This window comes from Azolla caroliniana, unplaced genomic scaffold (genome assembly GCF_043228905.1).
Source record: "Azolla caroliniana isolate FFs.n. ecotype wild unplaced genomic scaffold, voAzoCaro1.0.p SCAF_22, whole genome shotgun sequence".
NCBI lineage: Eukaryota > Viridiplantae > Streptophyta > Polypodiopsida > Salviniales > Salviniaceae > Azolla > Azolla caroliniana.
Window position 1 is genome coordinate 10,603,783 of NW_028230457.1, and position 19,383 is coordinate 10,623,165.

At 39.0% G+C, this 19,383-nt stretch overlaps 1 long non-coding RNA gene across 1 annotated transcript; it reads right to left on the reverse strand.

The window, feature by feature from the left end:
• Positions 1 to 5,902: 5,902 nt before the first annotated feature.
• LOC147849971 (uncharacterized) lies at positions 5,903 to 6,125 on the reverse strand. The gene is made up of 2 exons (XR_015531713.1): positions 6,092 to 6,125; positions 5,903 to 6,004 (listed from the first exon to the last, which is right to left on the reverse strand). It is a non-coding gene; the product is annotated as an uncharacterized LOC147849971 (long non-coding RNA).
• Between the last annotated feature and the right edge of the window lie 13,258 nt (positions 6,126 to 19,383).

Genomic DNA, 19,383 nt, shown 5'->3' on the forward strand with positions numbered 1-19,383 from the left:
CAACGCGGGATATGCTAGGATGAAAAGGAAGCCCTTCTGCGTGAAGCTCATTGCGGTACGACCGGGGGACATTACGCGGGTGATGTTACGGCCCGAAAAATATGGCAAGAAGGGCTATGGTGGTGAACTACGCAGAAAGACGCATATCAATACTATAGACAGTGTGATCTATGTCAACAGTTGGGGCAACCTACGAAGCTCGCACTGATGCCGCACCAACCGGTTCTTCCATTGGATCCATTCTAGAAATGGGGTATGGAATTTTCCGTTCCCTTTACACCGGCAACGACGCGGACGAGCAATAAGTACATTCTCGTACCAATGGATTACAACACGAAGTGGGTAGAAGCAAAAGCGTTATGGGATAGTATGGCGACATCCATGGCAAAATTTCTTTACGAATACATTTGGTGTCGTTTTGGTTGCCCAATGGAGCTCATCAGTGATCAAGGGAGCTACTTTCTAAATGTAGTCATTTTCGAGCTAACACAACATTACGCCGTAGTGCATAAGAAGAGCACACCATATTACCCACAGGCGAATGGGTTATTGGAGTCCACAAACAAGACCTTACAGACCATAATGAAAAAGATCATGAATGAAAATAGGACAGACTAGGATACGAAGTTGCACAGTGCCTTGTGGGCATATTGGACGAGTTACAAAACTAGCGTATAGTCCACACCCTTCCTGCTCACGTTTGGGTTAGAAGCCATAATGCCCATCGAATTCTAGGTGCCCAGTTTGAGAATTCAAGTACGAGACCGACTATCAGAAGGCAAGTCCGAGAAAATACGGCTACAACTTCTCAAATTAGGCGAGTAGTATGGTTGTGCTCGAGCAAGATCAGCGACGGTGTAAAGCGTTCATGGATTGACATCGGGGCACAAAGGAGAAATACTTTGCTATTGGGAAGGTCGATGTCGTGAAAATTTTCGGTAATGGTGTGAAAATTGCATAAAACATACGAAATCGAGTATAAATCATATAAAACAATAATAGTAAAAATACTATTTTAAATAAGTTTAATATCTTAGTACAAAAAGATGGAGGTCTTCAAGAGCTTTTGAATGCAATTTACTACATAAGAAACGAACATCTAAGTCTCAAGTTATGTGGGTAGGAAGTTTGCAAAGGAAAAAAGAGAAAGATAAAACTGTGAGATATCCCACATAGACAGGACAAAAAAGGATCTCACCATATATAAGGTAGAGCAAAAGCTATTATCTTTGTATTTATGTGTGGAGCATAGAAAGTTCAGGGCGACTTGAACTAAACTAATTGGATAAGTGGGTGTGGCCTAGCTACTTGTAAAGGTTTTGGCCAACCACCAGCGACGGAGCCGGCGACCAACAAGCAGTGACCGACTGGTGACTGCCAAGCGACTCGGGATGCGGACCTAACCGGATCGGTCGGGTCGGTTGATCGCGGTGCATGGTGTCTTAAAGATATTTGGTCCAAAAGCCTAATAGTATTTTGTGCATAAAAGAAAAGATATAAGCAAGACTCGAACTTTGCACCTCCAAGATAGGAAGCAATAGGCTTACCATTAAACCAAATCATCTCTTCAGGGATTTACATTTTAATCATTATAGTTTTAGATGTAAATTCTCATATTAGAGCTTGATTGAGTGACATATGATTGATGAGCGCCAAATGGCAAACATGCATCACATGCATTCCATGCATTGTATGAATGTCTTGACCCTCACATGCATCATATGCATGGGAGCATCTATAAAAGGGTGGATGAAAAAGATTAAGGGGAGCGATGTATTAATCAAGAAATTAAAAGTAAAAAATTCGTTATCTAATTGATGTATCAATCTTGTTCTTCAAATCTAAAGTCAAGAGTTCAATCTTAATCTCTCTCAATCTAAAGCTAATGCAAACTTCGAGTCCTTCCGGTCCAGAACCCCGGTGGTTCCACCTCACGATCTACGCGTAGTGATGGATCTTCGCGACACCGTATTGGTCTTTCCAACACGCATGTGTCAAGTGCCAGGCAAGTTACGGTTCCGGTGGACAGGGCCGTATTGGATAGTTGGAGCGGAAAATGGCACCTTCCAATTGGGTACCCTCGCTGGAGTTATACTTCGGCAAAAAGTGAATGGGTTTTGATTAAAACCTTATCTGGGACCTACGCCCCCGAACCTGTTCCACGTTGTAACTGACACGACAGAGAGGTCCCTACACTAATCCGTAGATGGGACCCACGTGTAATAAAAAGTAACAGTAATATTGTACATTACCATTAAAAAAAAAAGAAAAAAAGAGAGGATAGTCACGACTATTAAAAGGTGTTTGTGCATGCGCAAACTTCAAGATCAAGCACACGCGGCACCACGATGTCACACAACCCTATGAACCCTAGAGCACAAAAAGAGGGAAAAAGATGGTTTTTTGCACACTACAGAAAACACAATAACTCTCCTAACCCTTCTCGCTTCACTCGCTCTCCTCACTCCCCAACATACAACAGAGTCCACAATCACCGTGGCTTGAGAACTTCACCTATTCCACACGAGCCTCTTCCACCCACGATGTCGGTCTCCATCTCTACAACGTTACGCAAGTGGCTCTTGGAAAAGGGTTTTGAGGAGTACATCAGGGTCGCAGAGGCACCATTACAACCTGATGCTCTCGACATCGCCAAAAAGCTCAATGTGGACACGGTGACAAACACCAATATTCGAAAAAAATTAGACCTATCTACGACTAGGGAGAAACACTTCGATATTCCTTCTACAGAAACCCTAGAAGAATATTTTGGGGAATACTCTATATCAACCAAGGCATACCAAACGAAAGACATCCTGAACCTATTCTTTCAAGAAATAGCCACGTTCCTACTTGAGGTCAGTTGCGTGCACGTCAACACGTACGGGATGCTGAAAGAAAAGGCAGGCATTATCATTGATACATTCGAAGGGCGCGCAGTAGATTGGGGAGTGATTATGGTACCAACGCTAAAAGAGGGCATGCACGCATACCAGGCTAGCAAAAGGCTACGACCGATTATACAACAGTACCTTACAATACTGTTTCCGCCTCGCGGTCTGCCCACCCCACCACCCAGTAAACCTACGCCTCCACCAAGATCCGTGAAATGATGGTTATCGGAATTGGCAACCACGGAATGGGAAGAGGAACCACAACCTCCCCACCCTGTAGTGCAATCATTGCAGCCAGAACAACCAACAAGGCCGGTCGAAGCACCAACAACAACGATTGAACACGAAACTGAACAAAATCAAGAAAGCCGAGGCCAAAACGGCGAAGATTAGATCGGAAGGATGGCTGCGGACTAGTCAAAGATACAACCGCACGAGTCGACACTTCTGCCCCTACGGAGCACATCACTACATTTGAGATCATCCGGGAACCCTAGCCGATCATTACGGCTCAGTCGCAACGTGGCAAAGGAGTGCTCACAGCGGAAAGCGAAGTCCTCTAGTATCCAGACATCCCGGATACGGCCCATGAGTTCGGCGCGCTATTACAGTTTGGGACGACTTACGAACTCATGGATTTTTTGGCAACACAACAGATCAAGGTGTTGCAGAGAATGGCCGAGGAGCACGCAGAACAACAAATGATTGAGCGTGTGTTGACGAGAATGGCGCAAAGTGACGATGAGAGACCCCTCGCCAAGATAGGTAGACAGCGGAACGCAGGGATTCGCCACATGGGCATTGAATTACCCCCATTGAATACGACCCTCGTCAAAGTACATAGGGAGTTGGCCACAGTCAAAATTGGGATCCAAAGATATGGCTATCAAAAATAAGAATGTCTGGAAAATAGTCAAGCTCTGTCTCAAACCCAACTATAGAAGGCCCAAGAGCACATTGCGGAATTAGAACGCAGCACAACTACGGCGTAGCAAAACCCGAGACTGGCATCCAGCGATGACACATCAATGACTTTACGAGAGGAAGTCGAAGCACAAACCGCCATTGCGCCAAAGAAAAAAGAGTTACGCAATTAGCTGAGTCCGAGATTGACCGCCTTCGCGCGGAACTGCGGCAATCATCAGACAGAGAAAAGGATGTCCGGGCAAAAGGATGTAGGGTGGTGAAAGCACTAGAGGATAAGCTCGAGGCAGAGAGAGTGGCGCATACCCACACAAAAGAAGAAAACAAGAAGTTGCGTGAGGAAGCCCAAAAGACAGAAGCCATTATCACGGGGCTTCAAGAGTTATTGGAATGAAAGAAGGCATGGTACGATGAGCAGCTCGTGCAGGAACAGGAACTAAAGCATCAGGTAGATGTCCGCCTGAACAATGAAATGGGCCTACTCGAGGAAATACACTTGAAAGAATCCTAGATATGGACGAAAATGAAGAGCCTCTATGAGGAATAGGCTACGGCCAATAAACGTAAAGTCGAAAACCTCAAGAAAGCCCTGGACGACGTGCACACCTGCCCCCAAACAATAACGGACAATGTACGCGTCCTTCTTCAAAAAAATTGTGAGTGGTTTACGACACAGTTGAAAGCGGCATTGGACAAAGGATGGATGGCATGGGCAATGCAAGCAGCAGATTTGCACACCTACCGGGTGAACTGGGAGAACCGATGAAAAGAAGGCAGAGGCGTCCACAAGCTCAATGAGGAAAGCATTGCGGTAGTACGCGAAGACCTCACGTAGAACTATCACACGTTAGCAGACTAGCACTCTAAAGCACTCACGCAACTATTGGAAGATTTCAGGGAAAGTCAGGAAGACATTTTCCACCGGCTAATGGAGGTTAGTAGCGAACAATAGAGGACGGAGACAATTGCAGTACCAAACAGTGATTCCGCTGAACAAGCTGAGCCTTAGCCCAATTCAAACAACCCTTCAGAGGTGACCACTATGCCTGTCAATGCTATGGAAGAAACGGACAGGGAAGAGCTCCGTCCGACCCCTTGCCCACAGACTAAAGAGCCCACCCTAGAACCGTGGACGAATGATTCGGACATCAAACCAAAGGAGCTGGCCCTGATCATGCGGAGTACAGATGACAACATGGAAACTCACACACCGGCCGAACATGGTGAAATGGACGACACGTAGTTTGAGGAGCCGGTCGAGCAGAATAACGAAGCACCTGCGGACGTCACACCGTTTCCAGACCAAGCCGTACGGACAGAGTGAAACATCGTGGACATTTCGAACGATGAGTAGAGGGACAGGTTCGACGTGCCAGGGCACTGTCCCACAAGCGTGCCAAGTGTTGTCCGTCGGACCTAATACTTAGACAAATAGAATATATTATTAGAAGCATTAAAGAAATGCATGTAACAGTTCATGCTAGGTGTGTAACGGACTAAAAGTCCTATGTATATAAACGGTGGAAATCCTTTGTAAAGAGCTAGCGTGTAATTTGGGAACTACCCTTTTGGTAATAGAGTACTATCTTCTCTGATTTATGTGGAAAAATGCCAAATCAAGGATAAAACCACGAGCTATACCATAATGTTTATCGAAACTATATTATAATAACCTCATTTATAGGCACGATAAAAAACAATAATGATGTATAGTAGACGTAGTAGATCTCACTACATGCAAACAAAAAATCGTATCAATAAAACTTCAGATATGGGGTTTTGGTAACTCATCAAGGCTCAATTTAGAACAAAATAGAACAGTAGAAGAATGCATTTGTATTGCAAACTGTAATCAATGAAAACAAAGTTCAAAGATTCAAGATGATTGAAAATTAGGGAGTTGGGATGTGATACGTTATGTAGATAACCACAGAATAAGCTTCTTATCCGGTCAATAAAACAACACTAGCTATATACACGACATGTTGTCTGCTATTGTTTCAAAATGTTCATGCAAAACCAATAGGGCAAATGAACCAATTTTTGAAGACTAAGAACACTAAGAACTTAATCAAAAGTGAAGATACAAAGTGAAGACAATTAAAATAAATTTTCCATTAACGCATAAAACCATTACATAACACGAAGATATAATATTTGAGTTTGAGTATTTACAAGAGTTGAAACTGAAGATACAATATTCAAGTTTGAATATTTACAGAAGTTGAAACTGAAGATACAATATGGGAGAATGTATATTTACAAGTAAAAACTGAAGATACAATATGGGAGATTGTGTATTTACAAGTTCAAACTAAAGATACAATATTTGAGTTTGTGTATTTACAGAAGTTGAAACTTAAGAGACAATAATCGAGTCAACCTCCCTACTTGCAAAAAGGCATCAACATCATCTCATGTCCATGGACCCTATAAAAGAAGCCAAACAAGGTTACCATTCAACAATGTACAAATATGAATATGCAAATGAATAAAAATATAAATTTAAGAATGGAATCAAACTTGGCAAAACTGAATCACACCAAAGTCCGAACAAATATGTTTAAACAACAAATCTATGTAGCAAGAATTCAAACTTTGAAGCATAAATATTAGTGAGAGATACTCCATTGCAATTTGTTATTGTGAACCAGTGTTCTCCCACACCATTTGAGTAGTGAATAGCAACAATTGTAGCACTTGTTATGCACCCTACCCCATCATCAATCCATATACGTTGGCCCTTCAAAGCTTTCACAACAATTGAATATATCACCATGATTATGATTTAAAGGCAACGTGCTATCACAATGATTGCAATGTGATGTTTGGTTTTTACCGAATATTAGCACCAAAGAATTACAATGCATACATTTAACCTTGATACATCTCGGTAGACGAACCCACTTTCGATCCTTGTATGCCCCACCCAGGGCCTAAATTTGACGGGTTAGTATCAAAGTTTTTTGACTGGCATTTTTTAAAGATGTATGTCATATGCCATAAGATTACAAAAACTAACATGTCATTTGATATACAAATTTTAAAAGCGAAAAGCTCTTTCCATGCCTTGTACTTTTGGAAATAGATGGTCAACCCAATCCTTCTTCACATGGAACGAACATAGCAAAATCAAGCAAGTTGTTTGTTGTCGTTTACGGTCATTCACCATCTCCCAACAACCTGAATGAGCTTCAATAACTTTTTTCAATGAGTTGTATTCAGTCCAAGACTTATCTATTACCAAGGCTTTAGGTATTACACCTTCCATTCTTTCAAATACGATCTTTAATGTCATTTCTAGCGCGAGTTCTTCATGTTGAGATCCCGCATCATTGGTGCAAAGCATGTACCACAATGGGATGCCGACACCATGCTCATTTGGTGCAATCCGCAACATATAAAGGCGAATACACATGTTTGACATCCACTTATATTGCATTATCAAAACAAATGGTTGCTTCATAGGAATATATGGTTGAACATAAGCTACTTTACCTTGTACCTTCAATGCATATGCTTCTTGCATCATTGTAACCCAATCATCTACTGGTATAACTTTTTTAACAATAAACTTTCTAGCCATGTTATGAAGCTCCTTTGTGAGCATAAAGAACTTAAACACAACTCTCTCAACAGGAGTCACTTTGGTCTTATGGATAATAGCTTTTCTCACGCTTATCCTTGCTACGTGCCTCACACCCAATGTCAAAAAGATCATCCATACAACATCTAATGAAATTTGGATGCATCGTCAAATGATATACCTCACCTGGTGCAATTTGGATCATGGCGACTGTGTTGATCATATATATTCATGGACAATAGTTTTCTATCTCCAATTGACTTGCGAACATCCACATGAAAAGCGCATCTACATTGTTTGGTAGTCTTACATCTACAAATGCATTTGCTACCCTTTCTTGATTTTCCCCCACAATGACAAATATAACTTTCTAGATATTTGGCATTGGTATAACACTTCTTTAAGTATGTAGAGTATTTAACTTGAACGTCATCTAATACCATCCTCAACGTGGATTCTTCTACTACAAACTTCATTTGGAGCACTACTAGTATGATGTTGTGTGTCTAAAGATGTCATTTTTAGTATACATTTTGACATCCATAGGCATCAATGCAAGCTTTCACATACACCTTGGATAACTAGTGATATCGTCTGTCTACAAACCAACCTTTTTAAATTTTGTGCAATTTATCTTTTAGCCCGAAATGGCTAGTTTTAACATGAGCATTTGCCACTATTTCTCCCCATTGATCAATATAGCATATCCTTAAATTAGGAGAATCCTTTAAATATATTTAATCCCCCATTAAAAATATTCCTTGTTTTATTCTTTTCCATAATCTAAGATCCACTATTAGTCCGATATTGGCATCTCTCAATACCTCAAGTGATATTTTACATGTTGTAGGCTTTAGGGTTAGGGTAAAGGCATGGGATGGAAACACTATTATAGCTAATTAGCTGCTAAAATGGCCATAGCTATTTAAGTATTTGTTTAGCTAATTTTTCATGGGTAAATCATAAGGATCATTTACAATTTGTTTTTGCTTTATTACTTTAATACATGTCATTTATTATGGTCAATAGGTAATTTATGAGAATACTCAAAAATTTGAACTTTGGTTTCTGACATGGTGGAACTTGGGGAACAATGCCCACATCTAAACTTGACTTGAATGTCAACAAAGTCCTAGTAATGCCGAGTTGGAGTTCGAGATCCAAACAGATGGAGTACTCTGAGCACGAGCATAGACAAAGCTCCCGCAACACCAGAAAACTCTGATATCAACATTGCACCTTTAGAGTACCACAACACCACTAGTTATCCTAGTCTAGGTATGCATCAATTACACATTACATGCATTCAAAAATCTTATTTTTTTTTGTTTCTGATAACTGTCTTGCCTGTTCATCTTTTATAAAAAAAGATTAGGGCGAAGTCGTTGCAGTCCCAAACAAGGATGTCGTGAAAATTGGGGTGTAGCAGCAGGTGTGTTTCTGATTGCCAATAATTTTGATTAGGGTTGATTTCAAACATATTTTAAATTAAGGTTTTTGATTTCTTTAAGCAGTTGATTTTTTATTAGGGTTTCTAATTTCTTTAAGCGGTTGATTTTTTTTTATGGTTGAAATTTTTTGATTTAGGGTTGAAATTTTGCATCAATACACATTTCTAATTACAATGTTTGTATGTCTACAAATTTCCTCCAAACTTGATTTATGATTTTGATGCATGTGCATGGTGTTTATTTTTTTGATTCTTCCCTACTAATTATGATTTTAAATAGACATGTCCCAGTAGAGCAAAGGTAACATGTATTGATTTTTTATTTCAGGTGGCATGTTCCTCCATATCCTAGGGTGCTGAACTTTGCCAAGTTTTGCGAGACAAAGGAGGAATTCAACCACATATATGGTCTGTGAGTGGAGGGTAATGACCTTGTTGTGTTAACAGATAAATCGATTAGTGATATAGAATGGTTGTCAGTCTATAAAGCACCCACAGTGAAAGGCAAGGTGAAGTTGAAGCATGTACGACTAGAGTTGTATGAAGTCTGCATGAGGCTCCACCAAAAAGTACGTCAAGAGATCACCGTCAACATCGAAGTGTCTGTTGCATTGGCTAGAGCTTTTGCCTACGAGTATTGCAAAATAACAAAGTAAGCAACTAACCTTGAAATGTACATGGTAGCTTGGGCTCTTGCAGATGAGGCGTTAGTGGAACGATGCCGGAAGATGGGGAGCTTGCAACAAAAGATGGCATGATTCTAGAGCATTGCAGTTGATGATGCAACTGCCGACTCTCAACAAACCCAGAAGGAGACACCACACATAAAAAAAATGAAAGCAAACGTGAATGATACAGATGAGACATTGATTAGCTATATGCTAAAAAATGTCCATGAAGCCTGTGAAACATTAGAGACAACAAAGTCTGTTGTAGAGAAAGCAACTTTGGCTGCTGCAATGGAAAGCAAGGTCATTTTGGCAGTGACAACAATTAGAAACAAGATTCAGGTAGCTATTTTTTTGCTAGTGTGTTATAAATAGCTTGTACATGAAAATCTACTTAGTGAGGCATTATCTAGAACAAGTTGCTCAACATGAGCTCGAAACTGAAGGGCCGCTAGATCACCAGCGGAAAATATAGCTACAAACAGAGATTCAAGTTCTTTCAATGAACCTGGATCTTCTAGGGCTTAATCCTGTCGTTGATAAAAATTTGGAGAACCTCGAAGTAAGTTAATGATTCTTGTTTCTTGTTGTTCAGTCTTCCTCGTTAAGGAATGATAAATCGGTAAAATTGTTGGCTGTGTTGTAGGAACAATACACAAATCAAGAACACGTAGTTAGTTGCCTTAAGAAGCAGCTAAAATTTGTGGAGGGGATGGTAAGGTATAGACAAGAATTGGACCTCTACATTCTTGCTCCCTTCCCAAAAGTAGGAGAACCAGGCAACAATATATTGACTGTTCAAGTATGTTGCATCGCTTGCGGCTTAGCCCCAAACGACAGAACTACTACCCTGTTGGTACACCTACGAGCATGCTAGCATACATACCATATCGCTTGTTTTACATATGCCTATTACACTTGTACAGTATGTTAGGGGGATTGCAATACAACTCTCCCTGATGAGTAGAGAAAACATATAGGTAAATTTGTTGCTTGTCTCTATAGTGTAATAGTTAATTAGTTACAACTTAGCTAATTAGCTAAGCAATATAATGTGTGGTATCTAATTACTATTGTGGCTCTGTAGTATAGTAGCTAATTAGCTAAGTAGTATAAAGTGTGTTAGCTAATTACCTATTGCCAATCTATAGTATAGTAGCAAGTTAACTAAAAGAGTATCAAGAGTGGTAGCTTATTAGCTATTACCAATCTATAGTGTAGTAGCTAATTAGCGAAGTAGTATCATGAGTGTAGCCAATTAGCTACTACCAAACTAAAGTATAGTAGCTAATTAGCTAAGTAGTATCAAGAGTGATAGCTTATTAACTACTGCCAATCTATAGTGTAGTAGCTAATTAGCTAAGTTGTAGCTAATTAGTTGAGCAATATTGTGAGTGTAGCTAATTAGCTACTTCCAAACTATAGTTGCTAATCAACTAAGTTGTAGTTAATTACCTAAGCAGTATCAAGAGTGGTAGCTTATTAACTACTGTCAATCTATATAGTAGTAGCTAATTAGCTAAGTTGTAGCTAATTAGCTAAGCAATATCAACACTGATACCTAATTAGCTACTACCAAACTAGAGTATAATAGCTAATTAGCGAAGTTGTAAATGATTGGCAAAGAAGTATCGAGAGTGTAGGTAAGGTGGTAAAAAAGCACAATAGTGTAGTGGATAAATAGCTTCATAAAAGTAGCTACACCTATCTTGAAAAAGTAGTAGCTAAAGGGAAGCCGCTAATTAGCTGACATGTTGTTGTAGAATCTCGTGGATTAAGGAGGTTGCATGAGGTGTCTGGTGCCGATGACGTCACAAAGGATGAGGAGATAACTAGCAATGTGGCTGAAAGTAAGAGTCCTGCTATCACATTTCCTTTAGATCAACTTCACCCTATTCTTTTGGAAGATTGTACTAAATTAGGCAATGTTGTGAAAAGCCATGAAATACTCGACCCAACATGTAAATCTGAGCTTCATAACAATAGTATTTTTGAACAGTTGATGCAACATTTCTTCGAATCTCAGAACCTTGATTCAACCCCACCGAGCCCAACTGTTGATGATGTCCCACCATATCCCACTCTACTTGAACAGCTAGTGCAAGTCCCGGTTGACGTGCAAGCCGCTACTGAGGCGATGGAAAGGTTGTCCGAGGAGGACACGTTTGTGCAATGGGTGAAAGAAGCGCGGTTAAATGGGAAACCTTCTAGAAAAAGGTGGAAGACGGGGCCGCAATCGGGGACAAGACCAGTTACTCGGCGAAGGTGCTCTTGAATTACTAATTAGTGGGATAATATGACTATTAACTATTTTCCTAGAAAATTATGAAGTTTTCTTATGATCTATTTGGATAAGTTAAACCTCAAATTGGTTGTTGCTTGATTCGTATTATGTAATGGAACTCAATATTATTTTTCTGTTGTAGAATATTTCATGTTCATAATGTTGTTTTGTAAGAGTGCTAGATACTTTGTGAGTGTGAATATGTTGGTGTTTTCTGATGTTGCAGAGTCTAAAGGGTTTGAAACTATTGCTCCTAAGGCCGACAACAATGTAGAAATTGTTGATGTTGTTGCGTGTTTAGCGGGCCCCATCTTGAAAGTAGATGTAGGTATTGACACAAATGATTTGGTCACGCAAGTAGATCAAGCATGTTGCAATGATGATCTGGTCACGCAAGTAGTTCAAGCATGTTGCACAGATGATCTAATTTTGCAGGTAGATGTAGCATGTGATACCAGTGGGATGATATGGAAAGCAGAAGTATCTACATGGACAAAGCCACACCCAACGACTACACAATACGAAAACAATGTAAAACTAGACCCAACGACTGCACAATACGAAAACAATATAAAACTAGACCCAACGACATAGTCAACCAGGGGTTTGAAGAGGAAAAGAACACCAATTGTATTAACAGAACCTAAGTTTATTAAAATTGATCGTGTGCTACCAAAACTTGGTGTAATAGAGGCTCAGTTGCAAGAATGGAAACCTAAACCATTAGAAGACGAAAGAAGAGGCTTGATCTTGGAGCTTGATAAAGCCCTGATGAATGTGTGATATATGCAGCCAAGGAGGGATGTGAATCAATTTCTAGAGTGGGTTGTGCAATACTTTGATTTGTTTATTTGGAGTGAAAAACCACGTACAGATGTGTGGAAGTGTGTAGAAAGATTCTTCCCAAAGTGCCAACAACATTTCAAAGGTCAATGGACACGAGAAAAATGTGAGTAGAAGGATACTGCATGGTTCAAAAGACTTTCTAATTTTTGGGATACCTGGCTAAAATATAATGAAGACAATATGTTGATTGTCGATACGAAACATTTCTGGCATTACTTCAACCTTCGCAGATGTTGTCTCATTGTGCCCAAAGAAATGCCTAATAAATACATGGTGAACACTTTTAGCTGCCAACTAAATGCATGGTTGTGGACTCCATACCGAGTTTGGTATGCATATCACATATGTAGAGAAGTTCCATTGACTGGCAAGACCTTAGTTGTTTATAGGTGATTTGTAGACATTGCCAATGGTGTATTATAAATATGTAATTTGATGACAAATTAATCAATGAAGAATTAAATCCCTTGTTTTGAGTAAATTTTCTAGTGTAATTTTTAAATAGGTCCTTGATTTCTAATTTCTTGTTGTTACTTGTTCTCAAAATAGTGTTTGAACTTGTACATGTTTCAGTTGAGAGTAAAAAATTCATTGCCAACATGTATTCGAGACAGTAAATACACAATTAACAGACACTAAAAATGAAAGATGCATTTAATAGACTACAAAACAGGTTTATTAAGAAACAAGAACAAAAAGAAGACTAAATATAAAAAAGAAGACTCCCAAATGATTTTATTAAACTATTTTTTTGTAATACAACTACTTTGTCCACTTTACAAGAAAACTGGTATGATCTCACAGTAGCTACAAATTCCACGGCATACTATTGTAAATACATTCATACATATTAGCACTAATAGTGTATAAATCTGAGCAGCTATTGTATTGCAACATCGAGATGTTGATGCGCCTGACCAAATGGGAGTACATGTACGCTACTGGTTAGTCTTCTAAAAGCCTATACACATAATCGTAATCATCTAGTCTTCCATAAAAAATACCTTTGATGTAGAATGTCTCGACCGATTCAAAATTTTCCCAAGCATCTACAATATTTTGCGTTGCACATTGTTTACAAACCGTGCACTTCAATGGATAGAAACCAACACCCTCTGAATTATCTTCTTCTGCATTTATAGAGAAATTATCCCCAACATTTATGACGTCACTTAGAGTATCTCGACGTCCATGATATGTGAAGTCAGCATTGTTTTTTGTTTCTCCATCAATCGCTTCCTTATCATTCAATGTATGGTGCTCCCAATTCTAAATATATGCTTTGTTTAAACAATGCCTCCAATTTGCCCACACACAATGGAAGCAAAAACTAGTTAATTCTCTAACCACAATACAATGATCATCCAACCTAGAATAACCCCAAACAACATGGAGAGATCACAAATTGGGAATTCCTTGCCACTCCCATGTATTCTCCCTATTTACTTCATCTATCCTCACTTCCCAAAATACGCGTTTGATATCTTAGACCTACAAGGAATAAACACCAGTTGCACTCGTTGACATATTAGTTCCATCTCATCTCCAAACTTGTTACAGAAGGATACCTTCCAACAAAATAAACTGGACTTCTAGCCTTGAATTGTGATGCACCTCCGTTAGGCCAGACCCAATGTTCAGTAAGCTCCAAATGTTGACATAATAACCATTGCCAATGTAACTTAAAACAATGTTGGATAAATAAGGTATAATACTTCTTATCATCAGAAATAAAAAAATGAATTACTTTCTTAACATCACCTGAAACTCGAAAATATGTTATGTGCCTAAAAATGGTTACTTGCATTAAACACCAATGCATGGATTGAATTTCCTTCTACTATATGAAGGTATAGTTCTCTGCAAAATCTACTATTGAGACTACTATATCATTTAGAAAATCAGATATGCAAGTCTTAAAATGATGGGCCTGCCATGAATAAATGAAGTTGTGTTTAATGAACTTTCCTAGAGATACAACTAGAGACGCCAAATCCCTTTTGTTTAAGCGACTTCCTAACTAGGTCCTTTCTTTTACACACCTTTCCTTTGAAATTGGTGTCCACAAACTTAAATAGCTTCATAGAGATTAATATTTCACTACTCAACTCTTTTGGACACCACCTAAATTGGCTAGGTCCACAATCTTGACATAAACCCATGACACATTTATAATTGTGGAAGATAGCCTCAGATTCTCTCGGACACAATAGTGAATCTAAAGTACCACTCATGGAAAAGATAACATACTCTGATGATTTACAATGATTTTGGAGTCTAGATCAACAAATTGGGCACTCACAAGTGCAGACTGCATCGTTTAGGCAAGAGTTATGGTGACGTAGTAGATTAACAGAATCCTTGAGAAAACCCATTTGTACATGGTAAATGCAACATCATGTGTATCTATCCTTTAAGCATCTCACAAAGTGTGGCTTAAGATACTCGAATGTTCGTAGTTGAACTTTGATATTTGGATGCATTCGCTTAAACCTAATAAATAAATCTACCTACATAATAAGAAGAGAATCCAGTGAGTATTCTAATGCTATCTGATGTAGCTAGTTAGGTATTACCAATAGCTATTGGCTATTCCTAGTGAGTTAGTTATTACTAATAGCTAGTTAGTTATGATCATATTCTGATGTAGCTAATTAGCTATTGTGGTAGCTAATTAGCTGATAATAGCTAGTCAGCTATTGCTAGTTAGCTATTTTGAGTAGCTAATTAGCTATGATGATATTTTGATGTAGCTAATTAGCTATTGTGGTAGCTAATTAGTTGATAATAGCTAGTCAGCTATTGCTAGTACCTAGCTAGCTATTTCAAGTAGCTAATTAGCTATGGTCATATTCTAATGCTAATTAGCAATAGTGGTAGCTAATTAGCTTATAAGGTTTGTCCAACACTAGACACAAATAAGGATTGTCATGCTAAGCAACCCTCCATCAGTATCATGTCTTCTTGGTGAACGTTCCAAATTGTCGCGCTTAAGTAGCACACATATGAGTGATCACGCAATGTCAACATATTTGTGTGGCAATGTTTGGGAATTTAGCGAAACAATTTATCCAAATGGTTCCGCTTTAGGACTAGCTTTTCTGTGACAATTGCAACTTGGTTAGTGCCTATATTTCTTTGTTAGAGCACATCACATTAAGTTTTTATCACAATTCTAAAGCATGCATTGCAAGCAAAGCATTCTTGTCTGGGCTAAAAAAGGTTCCAACGAAAAAATATAGTACCCAATTTTGCTAATAAGTAAGCATATTTCCTCACACATATATATACATAACTTCGGTTATTTCACATTAGGAAAACCCATTATAGTTCCTCCATTTAAGGGTACACACATGAAATTTTCCCATATCTTGCAAAAGGGAAATTTATTAAACGAATAAATAAAACAATACAATAAGATAATAATAATTTGTCATTATGACTTTAAATTAGATCATCAAGCTCGCAGTTGTATTGAAGAGAAAAATTCTCTTGTTGTGGCAGGTGAAACTCCAACATAACCAAATTCTAATCTTATGGCGTCCATCATTCGATGCAAATAATATTCATTGCCGGTCATGTGCTCCCCTCATATTGGACACATGCCATTGCTATCTCAGCCACTTTCCATATAGATGATACGTTGTACTCATTCCTATGTCTTTTGTCGACAATTTTTTCTATTTCACCTTGGTCGTAAAGCATTTGAAACCTAAATTACTTTTGTAATCAATCTAAAAGAGATGTTCCCTAAGCTCAAATATATTGGCATAAATGATGATTACCCTTTGAGATATCTGAATGTTAGTATTTCCGGTTTTTGTGTCTCTTATTGAAGGTTGTTGACCCCACATAACTTCGAAGAGAACTACCCCAAACTATATACATCAACTCTTTCTGTCAATATCAACGTCAATGCATACCTAGATTAAAAGGACATTGAAAGAAATCATGATTTGGAGTAAACAATTTGTGATTTCACAAATTACATTCACGAGATAAACATCAAATTTTACTCCTCACACAAAAGCTACTACAAATAGTTGTGTTAATTAACTTTAGATGATTTAAAATGTTAACTTCTGAAACATTCTAAGAATAAATGGATTATATGAAAACGTACTCAGGATCCAGATATTCCATGCTACCAATCAACCTTGTTGTGAAGTCGTCCCCATTGGCTTGTAGCGTTGATATACCAAAATCAGATATTTTTCCTTCTAAATCTTTGGTCAACAAAATGTTACTACTCTTGACATCCCTATGGATGATCAAAGAGTTGCATCCAGTGTGTCGTTAAGCAAGCCCTACAAGCAATGCCCTTTAAGATGAGAGTAGATTTTTCAAAAGCTTTTTTTCTTTTTCTTTTTTTTTCCAAAAAAAAACTCCTTCCATTAGTTATAAAAATTTACAAATGAGACTATTATGTACAAATCCCTGTAGGGATGCGATAGTTCCATCTTATGTGGATGCCCACTAACTCAAGAAAGGGAGAGGACAACCATTGTTGGATGAAGGCTATTCGTTGTCTTTCAACTCCATCAGAGTCGCCCTTGAGGCCATCATATTGGCTCTTTAGAGTGGCTACAATTTCACTCCATATCTCTTGTAGTAACCTTGTTGGATGCGCGGTTTGGTTGGAGAAGACCCCATATTCAATGGGACATTAGGCAATCCCATAGAGCGTGTCATATTGATTCTACTGCATTTGGGCACTCTACACAATTAGGAGAGCTAAGGTTGCCATGTTGCCATGCTCCCACCATGTATTAATAGCCATTGGAACGTGGTAATTCACGTCACGTGTTGGCGTTTCTAGATTTTCTACCAAAACTTGGTGATAATTGTGTGAGGAACTTGAAATGTGTGCCAAACCTTTGTAGTAGCCGGCTCTCGGGCAGTTTGAGGAGCTAGAATGTGGTGACCCAATCTAGTTATGAATTGGAAGAAAGGGATGGGTTTGGTTCCTTGCACCACATAAGGATCACGCCATGTCCATTGCAAAGGGTCCCAACTGACCTTACGTAGCCATGTGTTTTCATGAGTACATATGTGCCAATCGGGTTCTACTTTGATCGGATCATGATCTACAATCCATTTATGACCAATATATGCAACTACTCGAATTGTGGTATTCTATGTTTGTGTCTCAGTGTCTCGCAATTCAAAGCCTTCAATCTTGTCTGGTGTTCCCCTACCTCTCGAGATCAAAGATCCCTCCTCCTCGTAGCCTATCCATTTCTCCATTGTCGTCCTTTGAGTAATAACTTCCCTAATCAGAGAGTGTTAATGATTTCTGGTCTCATAGTCCATCCATCCCTGATTCAATGGAGTATGTTGGCTTGATCTTGTAGTGGCAGTGACATAAACCATCTCCAACATTCTATACTTTTTCCTAGACCTTCTGCAATGTATCCCCATGAGAACCCCTTATGTGATCCCCGTAGTTGATTAGATTCATCCTTGATACATGGGCTCCACAGGATACATTGACTGAGCCAAGTAGGTTCGGACCTCGGTTGATCGCACGTGAGCCCTCGTCTAATGTGACACCATGCTTTCCACATGGATGCACTGAATCTATCCTCCAATTGGCAGGAGAAACTAGGTTTGAGATCCATGTTTAGAATCCATCCCATTTGGGGGGCCCAATTGACCCCTTTTCGTGGCCTAAAGTAAGCAAAACGTAACTGCAGTAGCATTTTCCAATAGTCATTTCCTGGTTGGAATCCTCGCACCACAAATTTGGCAAGTAAGGCTCATGGTTGTTTACGTACCCATATTTAATGTTTAAATACGTATAGTACCTCGTCATTTGTATAGTACATACTATACCTCAATGTTGTTCAGTCCAATATCATGTAGATTCGTCTAATACGGTATTTAACGTATTTATAAAAAAACAGGTATAATATGTATTTATAAAAAAAATGCATGTAAAACCCCAACAAAAAGCAAAAGAAAAAAAAGATTTTAGTTAAAAAGAAGCCAAAGGAAGGAAGAAAGAAGAATAGAAGTGTTGGGAAATCGGTCTCTCCGGATGGGATCCGGTGATGAATAAAGAGGACCCGGTGAGAACTGGAAGAGAAGACATATCTATAAATATGTTTTGAGTAAGCCTATTGAGGCTATATTTGTAAATAACCCTAAGTTCATATAAGTATAAATATGACTTAGGGCAATCACTTTATGAGTTGTTGTTGGAACTGTTGTACAAAAGAGAGCGACAGAGAGGGAGAGAGAGATACAGAGCGATACTCTGTTGTAACCGCCGCCTAGCGAAGAAAACGAGCTCGAAGTCGTTGCCTATGAGTCTCTGATTGTACCCCTTCTCTTCATAGTGATTGTTCGGAGTCTATGGGCTCTCGTGGTTTTTCCCTATTAGGGTTTTCCACGTAAACATCTTGAGTTCATTCTTTAGTTTTCATTTCTGTGTTCTCCATTCTCATCAAAGTGTTCAAGACTTGGTTGTGGCTGAGCAATATTCCATGCTATTCTCGTCAATCTGGTATTCGAGCGAACAACACAGAAAATGGAAGAATCGTTCGGCGGCATATTCAAGCTTACTAGCTCCAACTACTCAGTGTGGAAGTCAAAGATGAGGGATATGTTGGTGTTTAAAGATCTTTGGTTGCCAGTTCAATTCGGGGACAAGAGACTGGATAAGATTGACGCCACTGTGTGGGAGGTGATGCACATGAAGACGGTGGCATACATTCAATGCTTCATCG